This window comes from Schistocerca serialis, chromosome 3 (genome assembly GCF_023864345.2).
Source record: "Schistocerca serialis cubense isolate TAMUIC-IGC-003099 chromosome 3, iqSchSeri2.2, whole genome shotgun sequence".
In the NCBI taxonomy this organism is placed as follows: Eukaryota; Metazoa; Arthropoda; class Insecta; order Orthoptera; family Acrididae; genus Schistocerca; species Schistocerca serialis.
Genome location: NC_064640.1, coordinates 429,187,197 through 429,204,946, shown reverse-complemented (window position 1 = coordinate 429,204,946; position 17,750 = coordinate 429,187,197).

Below are 17,750 nucleotides of genomic sequence, written 5' to 3'. Positions count from 1 at the left end.
TCGACACAGCCTGTGCCGGTCCCTCAGTATCCCGGATTTCTCACAAGTGTCGCCATATTCGAGTTTCTCACAAGTGTCTCTTTTCACAAGTGTCCACAACTCCGGCGTAAGACATTAAAAAAAGCAGCGGTGGCCTCTCATTTCGAAGGTGGCATTAAATATCCTTCCTTGTCATTCAAGGGGAGTAGATTATGTGTCAGCACTGACTTTTACGAATAACATATACTTTCCTACATGGGACAGAACAACCCTTCAGGGCCTCCCAGCCAAATGTGGCATACAAGTGGTTAATTTATACAAGAATTTACCGATTTTAATCTTTTCCATGATTGAAAAGTTCCTCATTTGCCCAGTCTCGGTGTGGTCGGGACTAACACAGGGCTTCCACACCACTCGAAACAGTTATTTGAAGGCTCCTCTAAAGAAGAGGGACGAGACACTCCGTTTTTCATGAAGACGTATGCTGGTGTCATTGGTGATTCTTTCTTGTTTATGGACGATACTGTTATGCCAGTAGAGCACCGTGGCCTGTGCGCTCCATAGGCCTGAATTATAATGAAGATATCTGGAGATCTATTAAATTTTAGAAGACCCGTTGTAGCTCTGAAAATATTGTTCACGATTGTTCCACTAATGAAAATTGTTCTTATTAAGGAGTGATAAAGGGTTGAAAACAGAATATCAGTAATCCAGTATAATCCATGCCATAGAGGTACGAAGAAGTGTTAGTCGTTTAAGGTGATCAAACACTGTATTCGAAGTCAGTAATCGTGGGTAATTCGCTTATTTCCTAGCTATTCCGTTGACAGAGACATTGTTCTCTTAAGTCGTGAATCATTTGAACGATAATTACACAGCACGTACATCAGTTTGTTACGTTTTATCGAAAATTGTATCCTCTTATGTATGATAATCTATTGGATTGGATGGTCATCTTTTTACGAGACACGCTGTCTTGTATGATCGTCTAACTGTGTTGACCAGTGAATGTCCGGCAGTGGGCTTCACCTTACCGTCATGCAGGCCAAGACCGCAACGCTTAACTACTTACAAGTTTCGGAAAGAAGACTGGAATGAATTCTACGTCTACATCTACAAACATACTCCACAAGACACTTTAAAGTGCTTTGCGGAGGATAGTACTCGGTCCCTTTCCCGTCCCATTCGCAAACTGAGTGAGAGCAAAATGATTTCGTGTCTGTCTCCGTACGAGACCTAACCTCCCTCCTCTTCTCCCAACGGTGTTTAGGCGAGATGAATTTTGAAGGCAGTAGAATCATCCTGCAGCCTGTCATAAATGTTTCTCTCCAGGGATACCCATATAAGCTGACGGAGCTCTCGTACTGATCGCACCGACCGGCATCAGATCAAGCAGCGAGTTTCTGAATTGCTTCGATGTCTTCCTCTAAGCAGGCCTAGTGGAGATACCAGACATTCGAGAAGTACTTAAGAATGCGTCGCCCAAGCGTTCTACACGGTTTCTCCTTTATGTGTGGGCTGCACTTTCCCAGAACTCTTCCAATAAAACGTTTTCTTCCATTAGCATTCCCTACAGCTCACCTTGTGTGCTCATTCCATTTCATGTTGTTTCGCAACGTTACGCTTTGATAGCTTATCGACGGTATTGAGTTAAGCAGCATATCGTTAATACTGTATTCGAACATTACATGAATGTTTCTCCTCGCCATACACATCAACTTACATTTATTTAATCACATTTAAAGCAAGCTGTGAGTCATCTCACAGAACAGAAATACAATAAAGTCATCATGAATCCCTCTTCAGTGACTCAGCCATAACATTTTTCCCTTTTCAACAGGGTCATCAGCAAACTGTCTGAGTCTGCTGTTAATCCTAACCGATACATCACTCGTGTGCACTGTCTGGTCAACAGTATCCGAATACATACACTATGTGATCAAAAGTATCCGGACACCCACAAAAACATACGATTTCCTTATTATATGTATTGTGCTGCCACCTACTGCCAGGTACTCCACATCAGCGACCTTATTAGTCATTAGACATCGTGAGAGAGCAGAATGGGGCGCTCCGCGGAACTCACAGACTTTGAACGTGGGCTGGTGATGGGTGGGTGTCACTTGTGTCATATATCTGTACGCGAGATTTCCACACTCCTAAACATCCCTAGGTCAACTGTATCCGATGTGATAGTGAAGTGGAAACGTGAAGGGACAAGTACAGCACAAAAGCGCACAGGCCGACCTCGTCTGTTGGCTGATAGAGACCGCCGACAGTTGAAGAGAGTCGTGATGTGTAATAGGCAGACATCCATCCAGACCATCACGCAGGAATGCCAAACTGCATCAGGATCCACTGCAAGTACTATGAGAGTTAGGCGGGAGGTGAGAAAACTTTGATTCTATGGTCGACCGGCTGCTCATAAGCCACACATGACGACCGTAAATGCCAAACGACGCCTCCCTTGGTGTAAGGAGCGTAAACACTGGACGATTGAACAGTGGAAAAACGTTGTGTGGAGTGATGAACCACGGTACACAATCTGGAAATCCGATGGCAGGGTGTGGGTTTGGCGAATGCTCGATGAACGTCATCTGCCAGCGTGTGAAGTGCCAACGGTAAAATTCGGAGACGGTGGTGTTATGGTGTGATCGTGTTTTTCATGGAGGGGGCTTGCACTTCTTGTTGTTTTGCGTCTCACTATCACAGCACAGGCCTACGCTGATGTTTTAAGTACCTTCTTGCATCCCACTGTCGAAGAGCAATTCGGGGATGGCGATTACATCTTTCAACACGATCGAACACCTGCCCATAAAGCACGGCCTGTGGCGGAGTGGCTACACGACAATAAAATCCCTGTAATGGACTGGCCTCCACAGAGTCCTGATCTGAATCCTATAGAACATCTTTGGGATGTTTTGGAAAGCCGACTTCGTGCCTGGCCTCACCGACCGACATCACTACCTCTCCTCACTGCAGCACTCCATGAAGAATGGGCTGCCATTCCCCAAGAAGCCAAGGCTAAGGGTGGGCCAACACCATATTGAATTCCAGCATTACCGATGGAGGGTGCCATGAATTTGAAAATCATTTTCAGCCAAGTGTCCGGATACTTATGATCACATAGTGTATTAGTGTGTTATTGTCCACCCTTCACCTATACAGGGTGTTACAAAAAGGTACGGCCAAACTTTCAGGAAACATTCCTCACACACAAAGAAAGAAAATATGTTATGTGGACATGTGTCCGGAAACGCTTACTTTCCATATTAGAGCTCATTTTATTACTTCTCTTCAAATCACATTAATCATGGAATGGAAACACACAGCAACAGAACTTACCAGCGTGACTTCAAACACTTTGTTATAGGAAATGTTCAAAATGTCCTCCGTTAGCGAGGATACATGCATCCACCCTCCGTCGCATGGCATCCCTGATGCGCTGATGCAGCCCTGGAGAATGGCGTATTGTATCACAGCCGTCCACAATGCGAGCACGAAGAGTCTCTACATTTGGTACCGGGGTTGCGTAGACAAGAGCTTTCAAATGCCCCCATAAATGAAAGTCAAGAGGGCTGAGGTCAGGAGAGCGTGGTGGGCCATGGAATTGGTCCGCCTCTACCAATCCATCGGTCACCGAATCTGTTGTTGAGAAGCGTACGAACACTTCGACTGAAATGTGCAGGAGCTCCATCGTGCATGACCCACATGTTGTGTCGTACTTGTAAAGGCACTTGTTCTAGCAGCACAGGTAGAGTATCCCGTATGAAATCATGATAACGTGCTCCATTGACCGTAGGTGGAAGAACATACTGACGAAACTAAAATGAGCTCTAACATGGAAACTAAGCGTTTCCGGACACATGTCCACATAACATCTTTTCTTTATTTGTGTGTGAGGAATGTTTCCTGAAAGTTTGGCCGTACCTTTTTGTAACACCCTGTATAACGGCTTGCACCCTGCTGGTGAAACTTTCAATGAGGTGTCTGAATGTGCGTGGAGGAATGGCAGCTAATTCTTCCTGAAGAATCGAAACCAGGGAAAGTAGTGATGTTGCACTGTGGAGTCTGGAGCGAAGTCGACATTCTCACGCACCTCAAAGGTGTTCAGTTGCAGTCAGATCGGGAGTCTGGGCAGGTCAGACAGTTTCAGGAATATTACTGCCTACAAACCATTGCCTCACAGGTGCTGGTTTGTGGTGGGATGCACTGTCATGGTGACGCAATCAGTCATCGTCTCCGAACTGTTCCTTTGCTGTACGCAGCACAGTTCTTTAAAATGTGTTCGTAGTCTTCCGCATTTGACATTTTCTTAAGCGCAATAAGGGGCCTAAGCCGTAACCACGAAATAGATCCACATACCTTAACGCCACCTCCTTCGTACTTCACTGTTAGCAGTACACAGGTAACAGTATCCGGGAATTCGCGGAACCCAAAGCAGTCCATCAAATTACCATAGGATACAGCGTGATTTATTACTCCAGATGTCTCATTTCCAGTCATCCACTGTCTAGTGGTGTTGATCTTTACATCATCTCAAGCGTCGCTCAGCACTGACTGCAGAAAAAATGGCTTGTGAGGAGTTGATCGACCATTGTACTCCATTCTTTTTAGTTCCTTATGCACAGTCATTGTGCTGGCTGGACTATAGATAGCGCATTGGAACTCGCGAGTGATCCTTCCACTGGTTTTTGGCGATATCTTACTACCATCCCCCGCAGTGCTCGACGACAGCTGCACGTCAGTGCACGAGGTCTGCTTGGGGTTGGCTTAGCTGTGGATGTTCCTTCGCGTTTCCGCTTCAGCATGACATCACCAACAATCGACTTGGGCAGCTTTAGATAGTGTCCCTGATGCAGTGTTACTCAGGTGGCATGCAATGAACAATAGACATTCCAAGTCACTGAACTTTAGTGACCGACCCGTTATCATGATGATGATGTTTGATTTGTAAGGTGCTCAACTGTGCGGTCATCAGCGCCCGTACAAAGTTCCAATTTTTACACACTCCAATTTTTTTCACAGTCCAATCTACGCACTGTCGCGAATGATGATGATGATGAAATGATGAGGACAACACAAAACACCCAGTCCCTGGGCCCGAACCGTTCTGCTGTTTCTGCTTCTCTGCTGACAGCACAATACTCCTCGCCTCCTTTCATAGAGGTGAGTACGCCTCTCGTGACATTTAGTTGTCAGTTGCGCTTAACATAGGTGTGTCTGGATAATTTTGATCAGATAGTGTACAACTAACTCAGCAGCAAACTGTCTGAGAGTACTGCTGGTCCTATCCCACAGATCGTTTAGATACGTGGAACAGAGGAGCGGTCCTACCATACGAGTACTCCCCAGGGCACTCCTGACGTTACCTGTGTCTGTGATAAACACTCGCCCTCAGGACAACGTTCTTGATTTCATTACTTAAAAAATTCTCAAACCAGTCACAATATTTTATAACCTATTCTCCATGTTCGGCCTTTTGTTAATAGTTTACAGCGTAGTTCGGTGTCTAACTTTTTCCGGATGTCTATGAATACAAAATCTACCTTTTGATCTGCATGCATGGTTCACAGGATATCGTGCGTGGAAAAGCGAGCTGTGTTTTGCAACAGCGATGCTTTCTAAACCGATGCAGATTGATTGGAATGTGCCGGAAGTTATGACTTCTGTGTACCCAGGAGCTGTTTGCGCAACAAGTTGCAGTACATGGATCAAAGGGCACAAGAAGACGGATGGTAGCGCACCGTTGTTGCAGCGTACATCCTTACTGGAGTCATGGGAGTAACTTAAGAGGCGGCGCTATTGAGGCACGAAGTGAGAATGTGAAAACAGACTGCTGGTAAGTGGAGACCTGTAAGGTAATGCGCAAGCTACAATATTTTGACTCTCTAGCCTAGTCAAGGTCTACCGGACTCCAGAAACACTGTGCTACTGCCGGTGGCTGTGGACCTGGCTGTATTTATTTTGAAGTGTAGTGCAGCTAAGAAAGGACAGAGAGGTTAATCAGTAAGTATCAGATTGTTTAGTAAATAGTGTGTCTCTGTAACTAATGAATTCGCTGGAAAAGATTATTTATCCGGAAACAATTACTAAAAGTAATCTTCTTCTTTTTCCTGGTCTTATCGCCCTTCTTCAGGGGCCGGCATGTTAACCTGGATTTGGCAGTCAGTGATAGAGCGTGGCCGGATGCCCTTCCTGTCGCCAACCCTTGCTCCCAGGGCCGGAAGTTGTGCACCCAGTCTGCCTGCGTCTAGTATTACGCCACGTAAAAGTGTGAGACGTTTTCGAAATATTCGTGGGTCGTGTAAATGAGTCAGGACGTGGGTACCAGCCCAGGATTCACCCAGTCAGATGTGGGAACTAAACTAAAACTAAACTCCTCCCGAACAGGCCATGAAGGCCCAACGCTACCGACCGGTCACCGTGTCATTCTCAGGCCATAGGCGTCACTGGATACGGATATGGAGGCGCATGTGGTCAGCACACAGCTCTCCCGGCCGTATGTTAGTTTCCGAGACCGGAGCCGCTACTTCTCGATCAAGTAGCTCCTCAGTTTGCCTCACAAGAGCTGAGTGCACCCCGCTTGCCAACAGCGCTCGACAGACTGGATGGTCACCCATCCAAGTGCTAGCCCAGCCCGATAGCTCTTATCTTTGGTGATCTGACGGGAACCAGTGTTACCACTGCGGCAAGGCCGTTGGCTTCAGACGTGGGAAAACCGCCTAAAAATCGGACGCAGGTTGACCGGCACATCAGACCGCGTCGTTAGTCCGCCGGCCGCATCCGATCCAGGGCCGGCGCGCCACCCCGAATCTCGGAAGCGGTGTGCTAACGTGCTCGTCTTTGTGAGTGCATAGTTACCAAAAGTAATGATAGAATAATACTTACTATAAACAACGAACAGTTGCGTTGTGTTTTAGTTTCTAGGTGGCAGACCTATAAGCATACCAGTAATTAATAAATGAATAGTCAATCAGTAGAGTAATTTATCTAGTGATACACGACAGCGGTTGAGCTGTAGTCTAGTATGTGGGAGGAACCACTATCAATCTATGCCAAATTTTTCTTAAATCCGCTACATGTTTTTCATGAATGGTGGGACTGTTTTTCGTCGAACTACATCTGACCTTTATGTCCATTCTCATACCTGTTGCAGTGCTCCGGTTTCGACGGCCTCGATACAATAGACATCAAAAATTGTTTTCTTTTATATGATACTCTTTAGTTTAATGTCTCTTCGTCTCATCATTCTACACACAGACAAACACACAAGCTACAGAAATCGCGAAACTTGCTCTGGTGCATTTAAATGAGGGGAAACATGCAGAAAAGCGGGCAGTGGCAAAGCATTAACGATGTCCTTATTTATACAATACTCATCTTTTCTTTAGTAACAGGATTATTTTGTAGATTAAGTAGCTTTAGTGGTTTACGTTAATTTCAGTTGAGCGTGGAAGTAAGGTGAAGAGTCTTGGTCCATGGTTGTGGTCGAGAGGAGATGTATTACAACATCTGCTCAACATTTTGAGCAAACTATTTTACTTGTTCATGATTGGTTCAGGTGAGTATTAAGATCAGTTGCAGCTAATATGTTATCACATATCCTTGAAATCGTCAGTAACATGCTCTACTTGACTTCATTCCTTCCAATGAAGTTAAAAAGCGAATGCATCCCTGTAACAGGTTAATACCGAAAGAAAATATGAGAAATCATTGCTCTGACTTACAGGAAAGCCTAAGATACAGTTCATCACGGCCGACCAGAAAATAAAATACATGCTCACGCACTATCACTCTAGGTATCTAACTGGACTGATGATTACTTAGAAAACAGAACTGTAATACGGGATTTTACTTTTTCTCAAGTTTGTGGGTAAGAGTGGGAGCAGAAGTAAAATTTGGTTGACGTAGTGTTTGGTAATGCTGTGCTCTACAGGATGGAGAAGAAAAACGGATAATAAGCTCAGAGAGGGGTAGGAGACGTTATATCGAGCAAAATTTTCCAGTATCCATATCTCATAAATACACCGTTGTTGAGCTACGGCCATAAAACGAGAGCAAATTAGCGCGTGTAGGTCCGACCGGTAAGCGAATGTGTGCCTCCCCGTGACAACCTTTCGGAACATGCCAAGAATTTTCGGCAGCGTGGGACATTAATTTTTTCGACGACGTCAACTTTGTAATACACTACTGGCCATTAAAATTGCTACACCAAGAAGAACTGCGGATGATAAAGGGGTATTCATTAGACAAATATATTATACTGTAACTGACATGTGATTACATTTTCACGCAATTTGGGTGCATAGATCCTGAGAAATCAGTACCCAGAACGACCACCTCTGGCCGTAATAACGGCCTTGATACGCCTGGGCATTGAGTGAAACAGAGCTTGGATGGCGTGTACAGGTGCAGCTGCCCATGCAGCTTCAACACGATAACACAGTTCATCAAGATTAGTGACTGCCGTATTGTGACGAGCCAGTTGCTCGGCCACCATTGACCAGACGTTTTCAGTTGGTGAGAGATCTGGAGAATGTGCTCGCCAGGGCAGCAGTCGAACATTTTCTGTATCCAGAAAGGCCCGTACCGGACCTGCAACATGCGGTCGTGCATTATCCTGCTGAAATGTAGGGTTTCGGAGGGATCGAATGAAGGGTAGAGCCACGGGTCGTAACACATCTGAAATGTAACGTCAACTGTTCAAAGTGCCATCAATGCGAACAAGAGGTGACCGAGACGTGTAACCAATGGCACCCCATACCATCACGCCAATTGGTACGCCAGTATGGCGATGACGAATATACGCTTCCAATGTGCGTTCACCGCAATGTCGCCAAACACGGATACGACCATCATGATGCTGTAAACAGAACCTGGATTCATCCGAAAAAATGACGTTTTGTCATTCGCGCACCCAGGTTCGTCGTTGAGTACACCATCACAGGCGCTCTTGTCTGTGATGCAGCGTCAATGGTAACCGCAGCCATGGTCTCCGAGCAGACAGTCCATGCTGCTGCAAACGTCGAACTGCTCGTGCAGATGGTTGTTGTCTTGCAAACGTCCCCATCTGTTGACTCAGGAACGAGACGTGGCTGCACAATCCGTTACAGCCATGCGGATAAGATGCCTGTCACCTCGACTACTAGTGATACGAGGCCGTTGGGATCCAGCACGGCGTTCCGTATTGCCCTCCTGAGCCCACCGATTCCATATTCTGCTAACAGCCATTGGATCTCGACCAATGCGAGCAGCAATGTCGCGATACGATAAATCGCAATCGCGATAGGCTACAATCCGACCATTATCAAAGTCGGAAACGTGATGGTACGCATTTCTCCTCCTTACACGAGGCATCACCGGTCAACTGCTGTTTGTGTATGAGAAATCGGTTGGAAACTTTCCTCATGTCAGTACGTTGTAGTTGTCGCCACCGGCGCGAACCTTGTGTGAATGCTCTGAAACGCTAACCATTTGCATATCACAACATCTTCTTCCTGTCGGTAAAATTTCGCGTCTGTAGCACATCTTCGTGGTGTAGCAATTTTAATGGCCGGTAGTGCAATATTGGAGGGAGGAGTTTCGAGCATTTGCTATAAAAATGTGATTTGCGAATAAAAGAGTGATAAAAATTTAATTTGTTTTTTATTTCACCACTGTCATATTTTAGACTTACTGATCTACTATATTTGTTAGAGTAAAAGTTCATTCACGCACTCTGTACATTAACAAACATTAAAACGTGTGGCCTTGAGATTTCATTGTTAATAACGTTGCCCCTTATGGTAGACCTGCCACATGTCGATTACTCTACTGCATTGCTGTTTCTGCAATGCAGCTTCTTTATCTTAACAAATTATTCACGTTACGGTACTTTTACCGTTGTTGATTTAATATTCAGGGTTTACCCAGCAAACACCAGAGAAAATTCGCGTCTAATGTAACCAGCAATGGATAGGGATTTAAAGTTTGCGTAACTTCTTCTGTTCAGCTGATACCACTAGTTTCAGCTAATTTAATTAGTAAGTGCGCTCTGTAGCATGAGGGGTTCCAGCTGAAGCAAGTTATTTTAAGTGCTCACACTTCCACGCTCTACACGCTGATTAGTCGTCGTTTTATGGCCGTTGTCCGACAACGGTGTATTTTCGACCGATGATCATTTGAAAAATTTTGAGCCATTCGACGTCCCCTACTCTGCTCTCACATTATTATAAGGCTGTTTTTCTTCAGCCTGTGTATTACAGTTTGTAACTCTTCCTGTGACTAAGAAGGTAAATGAGTTATTATTTGTATTTACTTACTATCAATTACTTTTTAGCGCTATGGCTTCTACATGTGATAATTTTTCTGTAACGGCGGGAGCTTTCTGTTGTGGCTGTTCATTCATACAACCACCGTATCTTGTTCAATGTGTACTGGCCCACGGCTATGCCCAATTAAATGCTGTGTACAGTTGGAGTAACTGTTCTCGTAAATTCAGCTTTTTATACGTTTCCTAAAGAAAAAGTAATTTAGCGACTAAGGAATCGACAGCAGACATACTAACAAAATTATTTTTGTATCTGTGTGTTAACCGATATCGTACGCATCGTATAAGACTCACCAAGCTCTAAGGAACACGAAGCTCATAAGGACGCTTAAACAGCTGAAACCTATAGCACGCCTGCACCAGAGCCGGGTCGCCCTTTGCGACCTCAGCACAGAGTGCGTGTCTGCGCGCTGATCGTTACTCGTGGCGAACACCAGCAGCCACAGCTGCTGCACAACCTCTTTGTGACGATTTTGTTCACTAGTTTAGGTGCACGAACGTAATGAAACGATTTCAATCACATAGGAAAAAAAACAGTATTCCAGTTAGAAAAGAAAGAAAAAATGAAACGGCTGGAAACTACAAGACTTGAAGGAGACATTTGATATTTTATCCATAATCGATATCTCTGATCGTCTCTGCATTTTAAACTCTGGTATATATTTAGATGAAATGGAGAGAACTGGTGTAAGAGGTTGTTCTGAGTAGAAATATTACCCAATTTGTCACATTGACTCAGCAGGTAATAACTTTCGTGTGTATATTTCAGTAATGGATGAAATAAATTATATGTCTGTAATGAACTGGAAAATTGTCTCTGAATTTATTTGTTTCTTGTTTAAATGAATTTACGTCTATAAAAGTTGCAGTTGGAAGTAATACCCATAAATCCAAATGCAGCCGAGGACCCGTTCATTCTAAAGTTAAAGTAGGCACAGTTTCATCAGAACGTTACCAGTTATCTCTAGAAATGACGTACACTATGGTTTTACTTAAGTACATGAGGCATCCTGACGGTGGATGAAATTTTCGTTATCGGAGTTTATTCTACAAGGAGAGAAGAAAAAGGACGAGGCACTAGTTCCTTTGATGAAGGCTTGAAAGAAATTTGCCATGGTCTCACCCCAGCATTTGCCTAAAGCTATTTATGAATATAAAAAGTAACTATATCAAGATAGGAGGTCGTGGATTTAAGGACATGGACGCTTCTAAAATGCGAGCACAGAGACCACCACACCACCTTGTACCTTAAGCACAGAATGGTTGCTAGATTACAGCTTCTGATCAACCAATTTGTTCCAAATTGTCTTCAGGTAAATTCCAAACGTTTTGAGACTGCCTTTTTAGAGTGATACAGGGGATAGTCAAAATAATGTGAACACCTATACTTACTTGGGAATGGTTTATTAATAAGGGGTTGGACTCCCATTCGGCCGTAATACAACTGCGATTCTTCTTGGAATACTCGGATATAATGATTGTATAGTCTGCAGTGGAATGTTATGCCACTCTTCGATCAGGACCTCTTCTCGTCTGTAGTGACGAGGGAGGCGAAAATCTGCTCCGGAGTCTGCGCTCCAATAGCGCACACAAGATTTCGATAATGTTGAAGTCCGGAGACTGCTTGCCAGGGCAGACGCTGCAGTCCAGTTGCATGCTCCTCATACCACGATTGTACTGCCATGGCTGTGTGAATGGCTGCATTATCGCCCTGAAATATGGCATCATTGTTGAGGAACAACGTTTGAATCGTTGGGTGCACCCGTTCACCTAAAATATTCACGTAATCTTGGTTGCAACACGGCCTTTGAGAGCAATGATGGGAGCAGGAGAATACCATGAAATGGCTGCCTACACCATCACACTTCCAACTCCATACTTAACCGTCGGAATCAAGCAATCAGGATTATAGGCTTCTTTTGGCGTTCTCCGGACGTAAATTCGGCCCGATGTTGGAAATAACGAAAACATTGACTTGTCGGACCATATGATGTGTTTCCACAGATCAGCCGTCTAGGATTTAAGCTCCTGACACCATGTTTTACGTTTCTTTGCGTTGGTTGTCGTCAATAATGGTTTCGGTGTAGCAGCTATTCCATGAATATTCGGTTTATGGAGTTTTCGACGTACAGTGTCAATAGATACGGCGTCTCGAAGTTGGCTATTGAGCTCTGCAGTCGCTATAGCCGCCGTACTTTTGTGTTGTTTTGACACAATTCGTGTTATTGTACAACGATCTCTGTCATTTAGTTTCGATTTGCGCCTACTATTACTTTTACACGATGACGTCTTTCCATGTTTTGTAGAGGCTGTCATGACTGTTGAAACAGTTGCTCTTGAAACATTCAATAAGTTGGCTGTGTTGGTTAGTGATGCTCCAGCTCATCACGCCCCCACAATGTGCCCTCTTCGGAATTCTCTTAGGTCTTTTATTTCACGTCGACCTCGGCCTCTGAATGCAAATACGAAGTGTGCACTACTGGTAACAACCTGCACTGATGCCTAGTCAGTACTAAACACGCACAGTCCAGCGCGAGACGTGCCTTACCTGCGTTGTTGATCGGCAAACACAGCCATCCCATTACTACCTTTTTTCAGATTATTTTCCGTATCCCCTTTAGAGTGCGACACTGTATATGGTGGTCCTTAAATCGAATAGTGACACTAAGCTCGGGCACACCCCGAGTGTTTTGAAAGGGAACTGCCTTTGTACTGCTACTTCTAATTACTCTCTCCCTTGATTTCACCTCATACTCAGCCTTGAGAAGATAAATTCTCCAATAACCTTCTTTAGAGTTACACTCACTGTATTGTTGCGAGTTTGACATAACAGTTTCACATCTGACGAAAATTACGAAATGGTAAGGAACTTTCACTGGAACCATTTCACGCACACACAGACAACACACGTGAAACGCTTCGAAGTTATTTTCCCGCATCAGTAAACATTAATATACTCCTAATAACCACTTTTTTTGTTATTTATGCGAGTGAGTACTAAATAATTCTTTTTTATTGTATAGCTGCCTGAATCTATCCTATCAATATTGTTCGCACATTTGGCGACAGCACTCACATAAAAGCGGATTAGGAAACGTAGGAAAGGTGAAAATTGTTAATATAATGATGCAGAGTAGGGAAAGAGCAGCAGGGAAACAAGCTACCGTCACTCTACCAGAGCGACGGCGAAGCGGGCAGCCATGTCCGTACTGAGCTGCTCTCGGCCGTACGTGCTCCTCCAGTATTCAAGTCTTGACCGTCTTTGCTTTAAAAACAGTTCTATGAAAATATCCCATTTTAATGACATCAGAATGAACTGACGAAACTTAAAAACTCAACTAAATTTATGCCTAATAAATCGCGTTTAAGTGTGATAACAAGAAAACAATTTCCTGACTCACCGAACCTTGTAAATTTAATGAAAGAGATCTAAAGAAACGAAGTAAAGTTGTTTACTCCGTAAAGGGTAAGCCGTTTATGAGAGACTGTCGCTAGGCTACACGTATCTGTGGAAGACTAATGTTATCCGTATGATATCTTGAGCAGTGACGACACAGGCGCTAGAAACAGTGAGTAATATGACAATAATCTTGAATGAGTAGCTCATAGGAATGCCAAGTTAAAAATGTACGGCACATTCGTACTACTCTACTACTACAATTAGTTGGCATTACAAAGAAACGAAGAAATTTACATCCCGCTAAGAAACCAGTGCGAGATGAATAGAAATCACTGTAGCACTATTTTCTGACTTTTCGATGAAGTTAAGGAGAGGTTGTGGTCGATACTTGTTACTCCAAACTTTAAACGCATGTTTCTCGAAATAACATTTTTGAGTGTGTGAAGCGCTCTAGAGCTGTGACAGAATAACCTATTCATGTGATTTTATGAAATGACAGATAGTTATATTTCGGGGGCCTTAGCGAGAGATTTATTTATATTCGAATATTGAATATTTTTTTAACATTCGAATTTAGAAAAAACATGCGAATAATTGACATGTTTTCCAAATAGCTGTCTTTTTTCGAGGTATTTTTCAAAACACTATTCTGATGACCCCCGCCCCCCCCCCCCCCAAATTCATACTGTTTTAAGAATTTTATATTTTCATGGATTTCAGAAATAGCCACGAGTCTGTAGAACGCTTCGCGAAAACTAGGACCTTTCGCTAGGCGCATATCTTGAACAAGAGCTGCAGCCGTCATTTTTAATCAAAATAAAAAATGTCGTGTGACTAGGGCCTCCCGTCGGGTAGACCGTTCGTCGGGTACAAGTCTTTCGATTTGACGCCACTTCGGCGACTTGCGCGTCGATGGGGATGAAATGATGATGATTAGGACAACACAACACTCAGTCCCTGAGCGGAGAAAATCTCCGACCCAGCCGGGAATCGAACCCGGGCCCTTAGGATTGACATCCTGCCGTGCTGACCACTCAGCTACCGGGGCCGGACTTTTTTTCAGTTTATTATGAGATAAAAAGGATTGCGTATACGAATGTATGAGATATGTTCAAAAGGAAAGGTACGAAACAACACTGTGGATATAATTGAAGTCTTCATTCAAAAGTAAACGCCAGAGGCCTGGGCACAACTATCTCACTGTTTGACGAGCAAAAGGATTGCCTGTTCCCAGAATCCCTGTGCCTGTCACTGGCGCCAGTCCTCCACAGTGTCTTCAGGTCAGCGTCCGAGTTGAAGCGCTTCTCTTTGAGATGTTTTTTTTTCTCTCTTTCTTTTTTTTTTTGTAACAGACCAAACACAGGGAAGTAGCCGGGCGACATGTCTGGGCTGTAGGAGCGGATGCTCAAGCTGCTCCCAGTTGAACTTGGCCATTAAACATTGTGTGACTTTGGAGACTGTGGATGCGCGTTATCGTGTAGCTTCCAGCGGAATCATCCTCTCCGTGAGCAGCTCAGGCCGCCTGCTCTTGATGGCCTGCGTAGGCTACTGTGTGTCTAACAGTACACGTCGCTGTTAATGGTTTTTCTGTGCTAGAGCACTTCGATGAGTCGAAAAACATGGTGAGCATCGTCTTGTGTGCTGACAGTAAAACTTTGAATTTAGTTAGAGAGAAGTGACAACGCATGCGCATAGCGACGCCGGACACTACATTCGCTTTCCTAGATGTCTCACTACATTGTCCCAAATCGGAGTACGTGAATTTCAAACGGCTTGGTTGTTACGATGTTTCGTATCTATATTTGAAAATTCCTTATATTTATAATACAGTGGCGAAACACCCATTTTGGTTCAAATGGTTCAAATGGCTCTGAGCAACTTCTTTGGTCATCAGTCCCCTAGAACTTAGAACTACTTAAACCTAACTAACCTAAGGACATCACACACATCCATTCCCGAGGCAGGATTCGAATCTGTGACCGTAGCGGTCGCGCGGTTCCAGACTGTAGCGCCTAGAACCGCTCGGCCACTCTGGCCGGCCAACACTAATTTTAATAAAAACAGTCCTTGTATGAAAGACAATACTAAACTTCACCCATTTTTTGTGCCTCTCCCCTTAAAGTTTCTTTCTGGCCATTCCTGCATACCATACAAACAGAGTTAGTTATCTTCTTTATTTGACTGCACTCTTCCTATCGCTTAACGGGCACTCTTCAGCGCTCTACAGTCAACAGAATTGTGTGTGTGAGGGGAGTGTGCAGGAAAGGGGAAGCGGTAGCTGTATTGTCGTATGTACCCCTTTCTACGTCACTAATTATTTCCTCTCCCGCATACTTTTTGGATACTTACCTTTCCCAGTAAAACTCGAATAACGAAGTAGAGAGCTGAGAGGAGGAGAAACACCCTGGAACGTCGGGTGTACGCTAACACACAGATGACAGCTGCTTTGCCCCATGAGTAAGTGTCTTAGCAACGGCGTGGCGAGCGTAAAATCCCTGTATCACATTAGTCTCTCGTCCTTCTATATACACGTCTATTATTCCCAAACCATCTTACGGGTTTTGCGGAGGATACTCCTAGTATCCCATTCATTTCCTCTTTTTCGTGTCAACTGCGGTTGAAGTATACTCAGAACAACTGTCAATATGCCTGCGTATGAGTTTCAGTTTATCTGATTTTACCGTTGTGGTCATTTCGCTGCATGTATGTGAAAGAAAAATATGTTGGTTGACTCTGCTTGGAACGTACACTTCCGGAATGTAACAGTGAACTTTTTCGTGACATACAACGCCTCTTGTAGCGACTGCGACTAGAATTAGAAAATGCTTTCAAGTTTACTAGACGCTTCTTTTCTTGATCCCCTCGATTAATCCTTCATGACAAAGATCCCAGGCTAACGAACAAGAGAAAAAATCTGTCGGATGAGAATTTTGCAGTCCAACTTCATGCGTGTATTACATTTTTAAAGGAGATTTACGATGAATCTGTTCGGCACCTGCCTCTACTCTAACTACTTTCGTGTGGTATTTCCACCTGAAATCACTCAGAACGCATACTCCTAGATATGTAACGGCTGCAACTATTTCCACTAATTGATCACCAAACATGTAACTACTATGCATAATGTGCTACATTTCTTTGTTTAGTAATCGTCGATCCTATGCTCGTAATGTTATATTTCAAAAGCATTTCCTGGCGTTGCAACAAGCTTCTCTGTAATAGCGTCATCCGCGAATAACCACGCTGGGTGCTTGTATTTATCATTTATAGACATAATGAAAGACAGAAAACCTATAACACTCCCCAGTGGTAGGCATGAAGCTGCTTATGCAGGGTGGCTAGCAACAGTCTGCAACGCTTGTAAGGGCATTGCAGGGCAGGTTGTGGAGAGAAATAACTGCTGAAAAAAAAAATTCGCCATTTTACGCCACTTCCGAGTTAATCGGCACTGAAGTTAGCCAATCAGGTCGTTGCGCGACCAAATTCAAGTGGCCCGCCAGAGACGGTGACACCAAACTGGACATGAGACGCTAATAAGGATGGAACTCGAGCCAAAGCCTGAGCAGACTCGTGCGCTATCATTACGCTGTGAGAATAACTGTCATTAATTGTATCTGGCGGGCCGCTTTAATCTGCGGGCACAACAGCTTGATTGGCTAACTCCAGTATTAATTAACTCGGAAAAGGCGCAACTCATCGAATTTTTTCTCAAGAATTATTTCTCAGCACAATCCACCTTGAAACAGCAGTCCAAGCTTTTCATACTATTTCTGACCACCCTGTACATCTGACAAATGTCCCAAGTTGTGAAAGTATCTTCAAGAAGTCTTGAATAAAGTGACGAAGCTGGTTCGAAATATTGTAAGCTCATCTTGTTGTTGCGGTCTTCAGTCCAAAGACTGGTTTGATGCAGCTCTCTGCGGTACTATGTGCTATATAAACTTCTACATCTGTGAATAACTATTGCAACCTACATCCATCTGAACAGTTGCACCACGTCTCAATAGCTTCTGTTCCCTTCTTTTGTGTACTGTTGATCGTCCACTTTTCTTTTCCATT